The 17,879-nt window shown below is 45.9% G+C and overlaps 1 protein-coding gene across 7 annotated transcripts in view; it reads left to right on the forward strand.

The window, feature by feature from the left end:
• RAI2 (retinoic acid induced 2) overlaps nt 1–17,879 on the forward strand; it is a 482,439-nt gene that overhangs the window by 368,208 nt on the left and 96,352 nt on the right. The gene's annotated exons all lie outside the window — the stretch shown is intronic.

Below are 17,879 nucleotides of genomic sequence, written 5' to 3' on the forward strand. Positions count from 1 at the left end.
ACTGTCAGGCGTTTTTACCTGTGTCCGCTGGAGCCACCCACCGTCGTGCCCCCACCTCACGGTCTGCCCAGAACTCTGCGACGGGGCTTGAGGGGCCGCTCGCGGCAGTGCGCGGGCGGCCCCCCTCATCTGGCGTTTTTAAGGATGTGTAAATATTTTGCTGAGGGTAAGTGACATCAACAGAATGATATTCCGCAGAGCCCGGGTGTGCAGCGATGATAAATAGATACGGCCAAACAAAGTTTTGATAACTGCGGATTCTCATGGCTGGCTCTGTTTCATTTTGGGTCTTTGTTTTTGTTGGTTTAGCATTATCTCTCATCCTCTGGTGTGATCCCTTTATTTAGCTGATTCTTGGAAGCTTCTCTTTAGAACGGAGAGAAAAGCAGCCAGCAGGGAGAAAACGATTCTTAGCCTTGCATGCATCGGGCAAGGTTTTCTATGCTTTCCCCGGTGAGTCTTTCCGGGACGGTTTTCTATGTCTCTCTTCCTCCTTTCGAGTCACCAGAATCGTTTGTTGATTGACCAGGAGATTTCGGATAACTTTGAAAATGTGTTGTGATGTGCCTTTGTTACAGGAAAGAGGTGGCAGTACAGTGGGGAGGCTTGTGGGAGAACAGTGGGGAGGCTAGCGGGTGGGAGCCCCTACCCACTGATTGTCCTTGGCGTTTTCTTCTCAAAGGGGAACACGGGGAGCTGTGCTTCTTTTGGAAGGCGGCGGGGTGGCTGGAAGGCTGAAAGCCGGGGGGCATCTGAGTTTCTCTGCCCCTTAGAAGCCCAGAGAAGGCACTGTAGCCACCCCTATACACAATATCCTGTGAGCGGGTACGTCTGTCTCATCCTGCCAGATGCCCGCCAGAGGCATCCACAAGGTGGCTGGGCACCAGGAGCCAAGTCAGACTGGATCTTGGGGGTCCTGGCTACTTTGGCACTAGCCCATGGGACCATTTAGCCACCCAGGGAGGCCCTTTATCATGCAAAGAAGCCCCAGACCTCCAGAGGTGAGGTTTGGCCCAGGAAAGTCTGCCCATCTCAGAAACAAATGAGAAAACAGCTTTCCAGGTGATGCCAGTTGCCAGTATGAGAACTTGGTTGGTGGGCATTTGGGCAAGAACTGTAAAATAAATGAAAAGTCTTTTAGCCAGAAGACAGGGCCCCTGAAATGCAAAAAAAAAAAAAAAGCAAGCAAAGAAAAAGAAAAGGCTGGAAGGTGTGTGACAAGGTGTTGCTGGGAGCGCTATAACACCAGACGACCAATATAGCTCTGGCTATGATGACCCCGAAAACTAGATAGGACTGGTCTTACCAAAGCCATTTGACCCAGAATGGAAGTATTCTGTATGTGGAGACGTCCACACACAATGTGTTCTGAATGGACAGTAAGAAGAGAGCAAGTGTCTATCCTCTGGCTCCTTCTCTAACCTTAGTTTTTGGGAAGCAAGGGGTGGTGGAGGGAAACAAGTCGAGAAGGAAATGAACATTTGCTTTTGCCCTGTGTCTGCCAGACACTGTGCATATGGGAAACCATGATGTGATGGAGGCATTATTTTACAGATAAGGAATCAGACTCGGAGAAATTTCCAGTGGAGTGTCTGATTCCAGACATCAGTGGTTATGACTTAAAGGGGCAACATGTTCCTCTATCCTTCTCTCAAGGCTCTTATTTATTTCTCCCGGAGACTAGAGTTCTCAGCCCCTACCAAATGCAATACCTAACTGGGGGAGGGGGGCACCAGTGAGGCAGCTCAGCCACCCCAGCAGGATACATGCTTATGTGCTAAGGAGATAGATCCCAAATAGTCCCTAACCATTTCAGATGGAAAGACTGTGCCGTTTCATCTTGGAATTCCCAAAAGTCAACTGTCGCTTAATGAATGAAAGTTGAGTGACTAAATGATGAAACTGATGGCGTGAATGGTGGTGGGAGGGAGCTATGTCATTATCAAGGGAGACCAGCCGGGAGAAATCCGGAGATTTGTGTGTGGTTGGGGTCTTGGAGCGCCTGGTGTGATGCTGCAGTTCTAGCCTTGAGGAGTTCCAAGCCGAGGAGCCTGTGTGAGATGAGCAGTCACATTCCCGTCTTATCCATGAGGAAACTGAGGATGAGAGAGTAGGTAATTAGCCTGAGGGCCATGGTGGGGCCAGAGGGTAGGTAAGGTATTTCTGACTCTTAAATGTCTCAAATAAATAGACTCTGAATACAAATGAGATGGGTTCTTGCTCTGCAACTGCACCGTCAAAGCAAAGTCCTTTAGCCCCCTTCCAACCAGATGGTGGCCTTTAAGCCCCTAGAAATTCTGGGGCCACTGGGAGAGCCAGGATTTGAATCCCTATATGAGATGTTTCTGACTCTCCTGCCTCCATGATGAGAATATAAGGGGGACCTCAGAGAATGAGGCTCTCGAGGAGGGGGAAAGATGGCTAATTGCACTCTCCCCTGCACAAAAGCCTGCGTGGGATTCTGAATTAAGCTTGATTTGGGGATCAGGGTGACATCCTTTCTGTAGAGTTGGCAGCGCTTGTCTTTGGAGAATGCCTCTGATTACCACTTCTCCCTCCCACCTGACCGTCTGCCCGGATGCCCATCATCTCATTCTTTGTAGCTCAAGGCGTCTCCTTTGTGACTCGTCATTTCTGATGAGCCTCTCAAGGCTACCGCTCTCCTATGTTCTGATGGCAGCTGCTGAGGAGGTGACTCGTGTTAGTACTTCTGGATTTTGCACATGACACCCTCCTTCTCTCTCCAGCCAAGAACACACATAGGAACACGCATGCACGCGCAGAGGCAGGCGCACGTAATTTGATCATGTTTCTGTATCTGCTTCACCAAATTAGATTGCAAACCCAGAATTGTTATTGAAAGAACATACGTGACTTTGGCGATCTTCTGTCCCAGCCCCTGCCTTAAACAGATCTGAAGAGCTAAGATGCAGGCTGCTCAAGCTGCAGATGCCTTAAGTAATGATTATACTCTCTGGCCTTGCCATGCCGGCCCCCGGGGCCTTTCGTAAGAGCCCATTTTAATCTCCACTTAGAGGTAGGGCTGGCCTCCTAGAACATCCCAGTCTTACTGTTCCCATCTCTGCTATAATTCTTATCGCCCACCCTGCTCTCACCTGTCATTCTTGTTCCCACAGTTTTTTTGGTCTTTCAGCACAGCACTGTCTAATAGAACTTTCTATGATGATGGAAATATTTTATATCCGCACCATGCTATATAGTAACTACTAGTCACATGTGGCTTTTCAGCGGGTGAAAGGTGGCTAGTCCAAAGTAGGATATGCTATGATGATAACTTGTGATAACAGGATTTCTATGACCTGGTGTAAAGAATGCAAAATAGCACATTAATAATTTTTATATTGATTACATGTTAAAATGATCATATTTGGAATGTATTGGTCAAATAAGCTAGAGTGTTGAGATTAATGTCACCTGTTCCTTTAAAATTATATACGTATTTCTGTTCGGCAGCTCTGCTCCACCAGCCTGTGCCTTCAGCCTCATAGCACCTCCAGGAGTTTCGGGTGGCATGAACACCCTCCATCCCCATGGCAGGTGGGAGGCCTGGGGCTGACTCAAGAGCCACGACAGCCTGGCATCAGGCCGCTCTGATTTTTGGGAGCTAAGGTGCCATTTGGGGGGGTCCCCATCAAGCCCACCTGTGAGCATGTTTGCTCAGTCACCTTCTGTGAGGAATTTGGGCTCTGAAACTTAATGGAGACGAGAGAACAGGGCAGGGGTAAGGGTGGACAGGGCTGTCTTCCCTTTTCCTCCACCCCAGGCTGGTGTCCTTGTCCATCAAAGAGCTGTCTCTCTCCTGAGTGACTGATTTCCTCGACACCTGCTCTAATAATATCCTTCCTGGGGATATGTGTTTGGAGAGTAGTGGCCCAAGGAGACACCCTTGCACTGAGAGTGTGTTATTTGGGGCTGGGGTCAGTCTTAAAGAAGAGAAGGGAAAAGGGGGGATGCATGTAGTCATTTCCTGACAGCTTGATGAAAACAAGAGCAAGGGAATAAATGTAGTTTCTGCACGAGAGACAGAATGAACACCAGGAAGGCCAGTTTCACACACCCGCGGTGCCGTAGATTAGAAGCCCTGAGGAAGGGACAGTTCGGGGAGGTGGGGGAAGGCTCACTGCGGGCATTGTGCCCTTGGCCCTGGGCATGGCCCGAGGAGACAGAAAGAGCTGGAATAATGGACTCGGGGCTTCAGTGATTTATAGGTCAGGCGCCTGTGGCTCTGGCTCCTGAGGGGGCTGCCCCCACAGGGGACCCTTGGCTGACCTCGAGCTCCTCGGAAGGAGCTGGTTTTGTTTCCCATGGCAGAAGCAGACTGTTTACTGGAGCACAGGAAGAATCCGACATTCTGGCGAAAAATAATTCATTAACAGCCAGGGTATTACCAGTTCCCTGGAAAAGCTCCTCCAGCTGCACTGGAGCAACTGTTCTTTCTCAGCAGTGAAACTGGGCCTTGCTGGTGGCCAGAACTGGGTATGCTTGGGCATTTTTGTCATTGTTGTTATTTTTGCCTTTGTGTGTGTGCCCACTTTGGCCTTAAAATTCAGACAAAGGAACAGTGGCCTGAAAGGGTTGAGATAGTATAGCCGTCAGCCATTCTGTCCTCCATGGTTTTAGCCTACAAACTCTAGGCCAACTCTAGGAACATGCATCTTCCCTGACCAAAGTCCATCCTCATGCTGGGGGCACTGCACAATCACATAGGATGTTCTAGAACTAAAAGAATTTTAGAGAATCTCAGCACCTGCTCTTAAGACTTTATGGAAACAATTGGCTGAACGACTCCCATACCCACCTCCCCCTCCCCAACACACACACACACACCGGGCAGAATGTCCTATCTTGCTGTGTTGAAGTCTTTGCTTACTATGAATTGGCACAGCGGGGCCAAAGTATGTGATTCATCATCCCAGTTTTGCGGGTATTTGAAAAGCCAGGCAGGCATAACCAACAGAATGGTTTGCATGTTTTGTTCACTAAGAATGATTGAATCTACAGTAATAAATAAAATGGAATGATTCAGGAAGCTTTTTATGCTCTGGAAAAATCTGCTTTAAAAGAGGGGGGTGGTTGTCTGCTTGTTTGTTTTTTAATGCCTCATGCTCAGAAATGTGTATCCAGCTAGCAAGAAATGGGGAAGAATGACATTTCCTTGGTTTAGTTTTTAAAAACACTAATTGCAGGTTAAGTAAGATGCAGTGTATTGATTTTGGTTTTGTATGGAACATAACGAGATAATCATTTTATTTTATGAGATATTAATTTCCATCCATTTAGACTGATGAAATATGCATTTCGCATGCACCCTGCTAACTCCACCATCACAGTATTTCTTTAATGTTCCTAGATTCTGACTGGGAACCTGTTTCATTTATTTGGAAAAGAATCAGTATGTCCTTAGTAAACATATGTGTAAGCCAACCTTAGATTTCAAGGAAAATGGGATCTTTCTTCTTTGATGACTGCCGAAGATATGAATATTAAAGGCCAACTGTGTTTGCCTTTCATTAAAGCACAGTTTCTCCACCTTGGCCCTGTTGACATTTTAGGCCAGATCATTCTATGTCGTAGGGGGCTGTCCTGTGCACTGGAGGGTGTTTAGCAGCATCCCTGGCCTCAACCCACTAGATGCCAAAAGTGTCACCCCTCCCCCCTACTTGTGACAGCCAAAAATGTCTCCAGATCTTGCCAAATGTCCCCTCTGGGGCAAAATGGACCCTGATTGAGAACCACTGGTCTAGACCAAGATTTAATAAGTAATTTGTGGCTTTTGGATAATTCAATTTGAAATAATATAAGACAGAATTTCCCTCTCTGACTTATATGTGCAATTCATGGGAGAGATTAATTAACGGTTGGAAGTGGGTCATGTGCCTGATTTAATTGTAAGTTGGATGCAAGGGTCTGTAAGATTGTATAAGCGCAGAGATTTTTCTTTAAATTCAGGTGACTGAATAAGTCATAGGTAATTGGGGGACACCTTGTAACAACTAACACCTTTTCTGTTTTTTCATGAAGAGAACAGGTTTATTTCTCCTCAATTTCTTTTTCATATGCACCTGATTTCAGACACGCCTTCTCAGCTACCAGGCATCCTCCTCCACCCCCTCCTCTCCCCACTGTCATTTCTCCTGTAGCATCTTAAGCCTGAGCCAATTAATTTAGCCCTTTAGTGTACTTGGGAGAGCCCTGCTCATAACACTATAATAGACTCACTGCAGATCGTGGCAGCCCTTTACCCACCACTAATTTCTCTGTTTTCCCGTTCTGTTGAGAGAGAAAGTCAATGGTGAGCAGATGGAGCATGTTGCGGAATTATTGTACATTCACATTCAGGTGGACTTCACCACCCCTCCCGCCTTTTCCCCCTCTTACACACATTTATTTCCCTGCAGCAGTTCTGCTTGGGAAAAGGAACGGCAGCAGGGCTCCTCTAGCCAGCTCGGTCCTGGTAATGCCCGAGGTCAGCAGCAACAGATGGAATGCTGCTTCTGGACAAGCTGCAAGAGGGGTAATCATGCCTTCACAGGGAACGTGTCATGGGGTAAACCATTCCTGCTCATCCATGGAAATGAGATGAGCCCTTGGGGGACAGAGAGAGAATGGAGAGGTGGATCACTCGTTACATAGGACAGTGTCCTGAGGCCAACCTCATCCTGACCGTCTTTGGGGTAGGATGGGTGTTTAGGGAGTGCTCACAGGTGTGGCCAGGTGCTCAGGGCAGACATCACAGGGGGGCCACTTCACTTTGCAGGCATCCAAGGCCGGCTGAAGGCTGACCTTTTCCAAAGAGTGTCTGAAGGAGTTCTGAGTGTCAAGTGTGGAAGGAGGCTTAGCCAGTGAGGAAAGATAGAAAGGTGAGCACGTGGGGGGTTGGCCAGGCCAGCAGTAGCCCTTCATTGGCGAGTTCGTGCCTCCCTTGATGAGTCGTTTGATTCTTGGCAGACATCCACTGAGTGCTTGGGTCCAGGCAGAGAAATAATTGATTAGTAGCACGTGACGCTTGGTCATCCTCAGTTGGCTCTCCCTCGTGGACCAGGATTTGGGTGATGGCTGCAACACTAGGAGAGGAAGTGGGATCAAAAATCTGGGCTTGGAGGCCAGTTTTGTGGTGCAGAGGCCACACTGAGGCCACCGCTGTGTGCTGCTGAAGCCAACAGACAGGTCCGAGTGGTATGTTGTTCCTCAAAATAATGGCAATGGAAATGACTGTGAAAAACATTTAGACCCTTGTCATAAAAATGCAAACAGTCTTCCTGCTATAGGGAAAAGCTAAATAAACTCTATTGCAGCTGTATTAAGTAGAAACAGATTTAAAAATCGGGTGTTTTTTTTCCTGAGACACTTATTTATAGCAGGTTGGGCAAAGGCTGCCACTATCTTTCGCGACTCTGGAAGACTGTTTTCCAGATGGTCCTTGCTGTTTTTCTCTTTATTAAGCTTAGCTGAACCCGGCCTTGCTTGGAAAGGTTCATAGAAACTGATGTTATTTTTTTTCAGATTACAATGGCCATTGATTGGCTAACAAATCAATGAATGGGAATGGATTGAGCCTGTGCCGATGGATTTCCTTTCGCATTTCAAAATAAGAAAAATGTCAAGGAAAGCTCAGAATAGGAGTGCTATTTCGACTGTGTACATCAAAGCTTTGAAAACCATTCAGGGCTGCATTTTCTATTAATTTACATTTGCATTTTTTTCTAAAATAACGCCCTCCTCTTTGCTAAAAACTGCAACGTTACCATTTCCTTTCCAACATCTAAACAATGTCCAGATACATTTCAGATTGAGCAATTAGCTCTGGCTGCAATTTCCTTTTAGGAAAAAAATCACTAACCCACTAGACTAAATATGAAATTATTGAATGTGAAGATATCAATATTTGTTCTAGGATCCTTTGTGGATTATCACTTGCATTTTAAGAAGGCTAGAAGAGGCTGGTTCTACCTGGCTTTTCCATGTTAGACACACCGACCACAGAAAACTCAAACTTTGTGTTTTTGCTCTTAGGAGCTGGGTAGCTGAATTTGGGGTCATTAAGGCTGATTCTTTGGAGAAGGCAATGGCACCCCACTCCAGTACCCTTGCCTGGAAAATCCCATGGACGGAGGAGCCTGGTAGGCTACAGTCCATGGGGTCGCTAAGAGTCGGACACGACTGAGCGACTTCACTTTCACTTTTCACTTTCATGCATTGGAGAAGGAAATGGCAACCCACTCCAGTATTCTTGCTTGGAGAATCCCAGGGATGGCGGAGCCTGGTGGGCTGCCATCTATGGGGTCGCACAGAGTCGGACACGACTGAAGCGACTTAGCAGCAGCAAGGCTGATTCTTACAGCTGAAACTGAACAGGGAACCATTTTGGAAAGGCACATAAACCAGTGATCCTTGCAGACCAGGCTTGAGTACCACCGCCCTACATGGGGCAAAATTTCTACCCATTCACAGTTAAATGAAAGAAGAGTGAAACTGTATACTGAGTTTCCATTTTTATAGAAGTTCCCTTTATTGTAAAATGGCCTTTCCCACTTTTTTTTAGTGTTAAAGTCTCTTTTGTGAATGATGATATTTGTAGTTTAGCATCTTTTTTTCACAAAGTCAGAAGTTGAACTCATGTTGGATCCTACTTTTTTTTTAATGTTACTCATTCAGAACATTAGAAAGTCTGGGATTTACTGTGGAGGCCTGAGTAGATCAGGAAAGGAAGCCTTTGTTGCCATTTCTAAGCCAGAAAAATCCACCTGAGCTACAGTCCTGCTTCCAGTTCCTTACCTGATTCCTTTGACCCATCAGCCACAGAACTGTGGCTTTGTCCAAAGCCCATGTGAAGAATGGAATTGCTTCTCCAGAGGAGGTTTTTTGTTTGTTTGTTTGTTTGACGTTTTGTTTTTTTGGTTGCACTGTGAGGTTAGTGGGATCTTAGTTCCACCAGCTGAGATTGAACCCAAGCCCCCTGCAGTGGAAGCACGGAGTCCTAACCACTGGACCACCAGTTCACACAGGCTCGACCCACCATCCTCCTTTCCTCAGCATGGCTCACCAGGCAGTATCCTCAGCCTCCTTACTGCTCCAGAGATGCTCCCCCAGCTGCTCCTCCTCTTGCTAAAGCACCCTTCTAATTTCATCACTGTAGCTCAAGAACATGCAATGACTCCCTATTTCCTAATTAGAATAAAACCCTATATGAAGCCCTTTTTTCATTTTCCCAGGCCACTCTCTCCCTCAGGACTGCTCTTCAGTAGAGAGGATGCCTCCTGGTTGTATACTTGCTCTCACCGTGTGTGTTTTTACTGAAGTATGGTTGATTTATAATGTTGTGTTAGTTTCAGGTGTACAGCAACCCACATATATATGTAGGGCTTCCCTGGTGGCTCAGCTGGTAAAGAATCTGCCTGTAATGTCAGAGACCTGGGTTCGATCCCTGGGTTGGGAAGATCCCCTGGAGAAGGGAATGGCTACCCACTCCAGTATTCTGGCCTGGAGAATTCCATGGACTGTACATGGGGTCACAAAGAGTTGGACACGACTGAGTGACTTTGACTTTCATATATAGGTGTGTGTGTGTGTGTGTGTGTGTGTGTGTGTGTGTTGCATGCTCAGTCACTCAGTCGTGTCTGATTCTTTGACTCTTTTGCGACCCCATGGACTGTAACCCGCCAGGCTCCTCTGTCCATCGGATTTCCCAGGCAAGAATACTAGAGTGGGTTGCCATGCCCTTCTCTAGGGGATCTTTCTGACCCAGGGATCAAACCCGGGTCTCCTGCATTGCAGGCAGATTGTTTACCACCAGAGCCACCAGAGAAGCCATATATATATATTATTTTTTAGATTCTTTTCCTTTATAGATTATTACAAGATACAAGATAGATTATTACAAGATATTGAATATAGTTCCCTATGCTATACAGTAGGGCCTCATTATTTATCTATTTTATATACAGCAGTGTCTGTTAATCTCAAACTCCTAATTTATCCCTCCTTCCCTTGTCCCTAGGTAACCATAAATTTGTTTTCTGTCTGTATTTCTGTTATATATATATAAGTTCCTTTGTATCAGTTTATTTTTTAGTTTCCACATATAAGTGATATCATATGATACCTGTTTTTCTCTGTCTTATTCACTTAGTGTGGTAATCTCTGGGCCTATCCATGTTACTGCAAATGACATGATTGTATTCTTTTTTTATGGCTAAATAATATTCCATTATATATATATATATATATGCATGTGTGCATGCTAAGTTGCTTCAGTAGTGTCCGACTCTGCGACCCCATGGACTGTAGCATGCCAGGCTCTTCTGTCCATGGGATTATCCAGGCAAGAATACTGGAGTGTGTTGCCATGCTCTACTTCAGGGGATCTTCCTGACCCAAGGATCAAACCCACCTCTTGCATCTCCTGCGCTGGCAAGCTGATTCCTGGCCACTAGCACCTCCCAGAAAGCCCTACACACACACACACACACACACACACATCATATGTCATCTTCTTTATCCATTCATCTGTCAGTGGACAGGTTGCTTCTATGTCTTTGCTACTGTAAAATAGTGCTGCTATGAATATTGGGGTGCATGTATATTTTTGAATTAGAGTGTTTGTATTTTCTGTATACATGCTCAGGATGGGATTGGTGGATCAACTCTATTTTTGTTTTTTAAGGAACCTCCATACTGTTTTCCATAGTGGCTATACCAGTTTACATTTCCACCAACAGTGTAAGAAGGTCCTTTTCTCCTACACACTCTCTAGCATTTATTATTTGCAGACTTTTTGATGATGTCTCTCTCAACTGTGTTTTATTTGCTTTCTTTATGGGAGGAGGTTTGCAAGAAGGTTATGAGATCTTTTGGGCATCTTTCTCTAGATGAAGAGCACCAAAGCCTGAGTCTAGTGTAATGGACCTTCCCATGGATTGTGACATCAGTGGTTTAAAAAAAAAAAAGGAAAAACTCCACACAAAATGAAGCTCTCTAGCTTCAAGAATTATAGCCTTACTATGAGTCTTTCCTACAGTACTGCTTCTGGATTAGAATGCCCCATTTTTGACCTGCTGGCAGATGGGTGTTGCTTCAGGAGGGGACTGCTGGCTTGACCTACTGAAAACAGAGCCACTTATACAAACTTTGAAATTTGCAATTAAGACATAGTGAAAGATATTAGCCAGTGCAAACTGTCCATTCTATTAGAAATGTTTCCAATGGCTTTTTATAAAGTCATAGTAGGACAGTATTAACTATTATTTGTCAAGCTCCTGCTATAACCTGGACAGTTGTACCAGGTGATTTACATCTATTATTTTTGTTCCAGCTCCATAAGAGTTATATGATGTAGGTGGGTATTTTGAGCTTTATATCATAAAGGGGGAATTAGAGGCTCAGAGAGGGTTAGTAACTTAAACAGAGTCACACAGCTCATAGGAGGTATAACTGGGATTCCTCCACAGTGTGGTTCAAAAGAATTTTCTGTGATAATGGAAATGTCCTTCACTATCCAATATGGTAGCCAGTAGCCAGCCTTAAGTTGCTGTTGAACACTAGAAATGTGACTGGTGTCTGGCTGAGGCCTGACTTTTTAATTTTTTCTTAACCATTTTTTAAGTGTACAGCTCAGTGGTATTCAGTGTATCCATATTGTTGTGCAGCCATTACTACCATCCATCTCCAGAGAACCCTTTTCATCTTGCAAATTGAATCTGTGTCCTCCTTAAACACTAACTCCCTGTTTACCCTCCTTCCCCTAACCCCTGGCAACCACCCTTCTGCTTTCATTTTTCTTTCTTTTTCAGTCTCCCCTTTCCCCTCACAGCCTCTGGCAACCACCATTCTACTCTATGTTAATATAAATCTGGGGAAATTTTTTAAAAAATATTCTACACTTACAGCTGCGCAAATTTCCCTGTTTGTAAGTCTTGAAAGGCATGAATGCAAAGCCTGATTTCTGTTATTTACAGGGGTCTGTCCCCATTAATCGGGGATGAGATGTCAATGCAGTATTTGTCTATTTTAAATGTAAATTGCCCCTTGTGGCTAGTGGGTGCCCTATTGGAGAGTGCCGCTCTGGACCGACTTTGCTGTGCCATTCTGCCTGATACGCACCTCTCCTGGAACGCCCAGCCACTCTGCATCTCTCTTCTTCCCTCTCTGCCCAGCACAGCTCCCCTGTTTCTCAGAGGCCTGTAGACCAGTGGTTCTCAAGTTTTAGCAGGTGTTAGAATCATCTGGTGAAGTGAAAGTTGCTTAGTAGTGTCCGACTCTTTGTGACTCCATGGACTGTAGCCTGCCAGGCTGCTCTGTCCATGTGATTCTCCAGGCAAGAATACTGAAGTGGGTAGCCTATCCCTTCTCCAGGGGATCTTCCTGACCCAGGGATCGACCCAGGGTCTCCTGCATTGCAGGCGGATTCTTTACCAGCTGAGCTATCAGGGAATCATCTGGAGGGCTGGTTAAGATACAGATTTCTGGGACCTGCCTGGCAGGCCTGGAGTGGGGCCCAAGAATTTGCATTTCTGGCAAGTTCCCAGGTGCTGCGGGGCTGCTGGTGCTAGGATCTTTGGTTGAACATTGTCTATCCAGGCTTAAAGACTAATTCCTACATCTTACAGTGGTGTGGCCTGGGGTTTAGCTGTTACCTCCTGGCATGCAGGGAGCAGTGGCTGCTGGCTCACCTCAGCTGGGAGAAGCCTCCTTCCTGCTCCTGTCCTGGGGACCTGGCCCTCCCTCAATCCCGACTTGACTTGGACCACTGTTAGCTTGGGTCACTCCCTTGGCAGTTGTTCTGGAATGCATTCATTTTCATTTGGGGCTCCTTAGGAGGGGCTGGAAAGCCAGGCAGGGTGAAGGAAAAAGCATAATCTCTAAGAATTGCCTGACCACGTAGGGCAAGCCAGGAAGGAGAGGCCCATTCATTGTCCATGCTGCTATTCTCTGCAATTAAAGGTGGCAGAAAACTTAACTAGAAAAGGAAAAAAAAAGTGAAGCAGGTGAGGCAGACAGATCAGGAAGCCTAGTCTCCCTATCCTTGTATTCTTACCCTAATAAAGGTCTCTGTCCGTTTCAGAGGGCAAAGGCCAAATGCCCTGGGGCAGGATTGGAGGTGAAGGGGTGAGTGTGGCCAGGAGGGCCCAGAAGTCCTTGGAAGGGGTGCTGTCATGTTGGCCACCTTGACTCTAGATTTAGCTTTCATCAGTCCTGAGAATGTTGTTCTTATTAAAAATAAACACACATGTGAAGAAGTAGCTGCTAGGCTGTTTTTCTTATGAATATTTGTAAAACAAAAGAGCAATGTGGAGTCATTTTTTTTTTCCCTAAGTGTGCACATATCTGTGTTTTCTCCCACAGAACCTACGCTTTTTTCTTTTCTTGTTTCTCCCTCTTTGTTTTGTTTTGTTTTTTTGAGAGCAGGAATCATACGTCTTTTTTTTTTTTTTTTTTTTGTGGCTTGGTCTTAAACCAGCATTCATTCTCTTGAGTCAGGCAGCACTTCCTAAAGTTCATTTTAATCACCATCTAGAACAACCCAAACCCTTTGTGGCTCCTGGCAGCATGCTCTGCAGTACTTAGATGTTGATAATATGTTTAATTTTTAAAAGTTACAACTGTGCAAATTTCCCCGTTTGTATGTTTCCAAGAGCAAGTCTTGAAAGGCATGAGCTCAAAGCCTCATTTCTGTTATTTACAGGGGTCTGTCCCCATTAATCGGTGATGAAATGTCAAATTCTTGTGCTTAGAGTACTTCCATCTTCCCACTCGGCTCTATGCCGTCTCCCCCTGCGTGAGCTCAGCAAATGTGAGCACACCGGTGAGGCCCCAGCCTTGTCCCTCTTGTTTTTAATCACTGCACCTCATCCTACTTTCCTCTGGTCCATTGGACCCACTCTCAGCTCCATCTCAGATATTTGGAACACAAGGCTCTTCATCCTCCATCTCTATGGGATGCTTCTTCCCTTCCTGCAGATCTGTTGCTTTCCCCTTCTCTCTGTGATGGCCATTGCCAAGTTCCCCATTCCTTTTTTCACTTATGTGGGTGGGGTGAAGATACCAGGTTCTCCAAATCCATGATAGAGCTGAAGCACCTGGCCAGGAATTTCATTTACATGCTTGCAGGTAAACTGCACCGTAATATTTAGAAACAGCTATTTTTCTTTGCAGTTTTCATGAGATAACTGAGGCAGAAGGGCAAGTTATGGATGATGAGCAGAAAAGATTGGCAGGATCCAGATCATCATGGGTCTTGTAAGCCTTGGCAAAGCACTTGGACTTTATCCCTAAGCAGTTTTACACAAGCCAGTGACATTATTTACTTCACATGTTTTGTTTTTCTCCATAATGGAGAACAGGGCAGAAGGGAAGGTAGACCAAAAAGGCTCTGTTGTAGTAATCCCAGTACCCAGTATGGGTACGCCACCACCGAGCAGAAAGGGAGCTTGGGAATGGCAAAGGAAAGAACATAACCCCAGCCCTTTCAGATAGTTTCTCTGGGTCTACATGAAATGCTTCTCTTAAAATAGGAGCCTGAGAGGTCCATTCCACTTTCCTGGAACTACCCTATGCCTCGTGCTCCTTATAATCCTGCCCATCCGGGGATTCAGCTGGACATTTCCAGTGAATATTAGGTGAGTGAACAAATTCTTTGGTCCTGCTGGCCTCCTGGACATGCAAGTCCTTAACCAGATGTGGGAATATTTAAGGGAGACCAGTGACCTTGACCTTGAGTGGAAGCAGCATGGTGCCTGTGAATGGGGAGGCACGTGGCTGGATTCTAGAACTATTTAGGAGGCTGACTCTGTGGGACCTAGTAATGGCTGGTAGACAGACTAAATTGTGACAGCACCCTAGTTTCTGTCATTTAGGCCCCTTAATGAGCCAGGGAACACAGGAATGGGGGACAGTTTAAGTACCTGGGCCCCACCCCGCCTTTACAGCCAGGGGTGGGGCAGCCCAGATCTAGACAAGTGGTCAGAAAACCTTGGCACTGGCCCTCAGTAATCATCTTAGCACCCAGCTCTGAAGGGAATATGATGAAAACAGTGAACGAACCAGAGAATGTGGGGGAGAGAGGAAACTTGACAGACATAGTGAACAGCCAAGAGCACCTTCAGTCAGCAGCTTTAAATACACTTTCCAAATTCACATGCTTTAAATAGGTCAGACTTTGTAAGCAGTGGCAGACATGGGTGATCCTGCTGGTAGAGAGGAGTTTGGCTGGTGGCCTGCCACCAAGGTGACCAACTGTTCTGGTTGGCCAGGGATTCAGGGGGTTCCGGGGACGTGGGACTTTCAGCTTTAAAACCCAGCAGTCCTGGGCAAACTGGGAAAGTCGGTCACCCCACCTGCCAGGGGAGGAGTTGCAGTCTGGACACCTGGCCTGATCAGGGCCAAAGCAGTGGAGACTCAGTTCAGCCTGGAGACCCAGTATGGGTACGCCACCACCGAGCAGAAAGGGAGCTTGGGAATGGCAAAGGAAAGAACATAACCCCAGCCCTTTCAGATAGTTTCTCTGGGTCTACATGAAATGCTTCTCTTAAAATAGGAGCCTGAGAGGTCCATTCCACTTTCCTGGAACTACCCTATGCCTCGTGCTCCTTATAATCCTGCCCATCCGGGGATTCAGCTGGACATTTCCAGTGAATATTAGGTGAGTGAACAAATTCTTTGGTCCTGCTGGCCTCCTGGACATGCAAGTCCTTAACCAGATGTGGAAATATTTAAACTGGGCCCTGGGTGAGCCGAACAGTTTCTTTACATAATGTGTTCCTATATCCAATCATGGTTGTGTGTGTGCGTGTGTGTGTGTGTGTGTGTGTGTGTGTGTGTGTTAGTCACTCAGTCGTGTCTGACCCTTTTCGACCCCATGGGCTATAGCCCACTAGGCTCCTCTGTCCATGGAATTCTCCAGGCAAGAATACTGGAGTGGGTTGCCATTCCCTTCTCCAGGGGATCTTCCCAACCCAGGAATTGAACACAAGTCTCCTGGATTGCAGGCAGATTCTTTACCATCTGAGCTACCTGGGAAGCCCAATCATGGTTAGAAAAGTCTTTTTATTTTTTAAGAACAGTAAAAGAATCATTTGTTGCAATAGAACATTCAGACCTTTATTTGCAAAGAGACCGTAACCCTCCATTATTCATAACTCTTTTAAAACCAAATGACAAGTTTTTTGTTTTCAAAGGCTTCCCTTCCCCACCCCCATCCCAACTATTTTCTCTTCCAAAATAAACCTCAGTAAATAAGCAGACAAATGTTGCAAATGGCAGGATAGAGGAGCACTTGGAAGAGAAAACTAAAGAAACAGATTTTTCCTCTGAAGGTCTGGCCTGGTGGGAGCCTTTCACTCCCTTGGGAAATGCAGAGAGAAATGGAGTGAGGTGACCCCCATTCAAGGAAACCCCTGACACCAGGGAAAGGGAAACATATGAGCCCATTTTTGAGGTGGACAGCCACAGCAGGAATAAGGAGAAATTCCGTGCAGGGAAATAGAAGAATAGAGGAAGGTGTGAAAAAAGTAAGAGTGAGATTCCTCAGGCCACGAGGCTCAGATAGCGTAGGAATGAGAAGGGCCATAAACGGGACTTGGGTCTTTGGAAAGGAGCCTCCAACCATACCCTGTCTTACAATGAGTCGGAGGGTGAAAATGAGCTTTGTCATTTGCCTGTGCCTTTCTGGATCACTTTATGAGGAGTTGTAGCAAAATTGCCTACAGTATATTCTTTTCCAAGCGTAAAGGACTTGGTGGGTAAAAACTTAAGTAATAGCATCAGCATGTTAAAAAGGTTTTCTATTTCACATACACTTTAAATAGATCAGAATTTTTAAGCAGTGGGGGGATGGGGTTTATTTTTTATTGGTAATATTTGACTTTCAAAGTCAGCTTTGTGGATGGGAGAAGTCCTAAAACTTTTCCATCACGGATTTTTATTTTCAAATTTTTGTCCAAACTCTTAACATACGTACAGGAAAGTGCCTGTATTAGTAAGTGTACTGCTTGAAGTATTTTCACCAACAGCACACCCAGGTCACCAGCATGCTGGTAGAGATAGGGATCGCACTAGTCCCTTAAAGCCCCAGTGTCCTTTTCACCACCCCTTACCAATAGTGACCACTATCTTCCCACAGCACAGATGAGTTTTGTCTCCCACAGGGCTTTTTCAATTAGGGCTTTGTGTGTGACTACCAAAAAAAAAAGTCCTTGCAATGTGTTTTAGGGAGCAGGGAAGAAATTTTGTAACAGTTTCCTTTCTCTGGCAGATCTGAGTTAGGCCTGTTAAACAGGAAGTTCCCGAGCTGGGTCCCTGCTGGTGCAGGGTTTGGGGCAGGCTGGTCTCTGCTGCCCAGAACGATGCCCAGGCCATGAGCCAGTAGCCTGCCCTTGGCACCACCTCTACCAAAGGCAGCCACCGAGCTGGCCTTATCTGCCTCATTAAAGCCTCTGTCAGATCCTGCAGAGACACGTGTCCGGAAGCACTGGGGACAGGACCACAAAATGGCCGAAAGTTCCCGAACGTACTGGCCTTCTGGAAAGGAAGGGCAGGCACCACTCAAACAGCTTACCCGACGCACTCATTTTTTTTCCAACTTCCAAATGAGAGTGTGATTGATTGATTTTGCTTCCTGGTAGGTTTCGATGTGCTTTCTGCCCCCTTTTCTTATTGCTGCAGGAAGCAAACAGTATGAATGTGGGAATAAAGCTATGGAACATACATCGTAATGTGTCTGGAGCCGCATCAGAAAAGGACTTATTTGTTCTCCTGGGTTGTGTAGTGCCGAGTGATTGAATGCTCGCCAAGCTGTCAGTTTTATGAAACAAATTCCCTAACCCCTTTGGCCCAGAGCTTTGCTCAGCCTGAGATGGAAAAGA

The sequence above is a fragment of the Giraffa tippelskirchi genome, chromosome X (genome assembly GCF_054371585.1).
Source record: "Giraffa tippelskirchi isolate mGirTip1 chromosome X, T2T-mGirTip1v1.2.pri, whole genome shotgun sequence".
Classification (NCBI taxonomy): domain Eukaryota; kingdom Metazoa; phylum Chordata; class Mammalia; order Artiodactyla; family Giraffidae; genus Giraffa; species Giraffa tippelskirchi.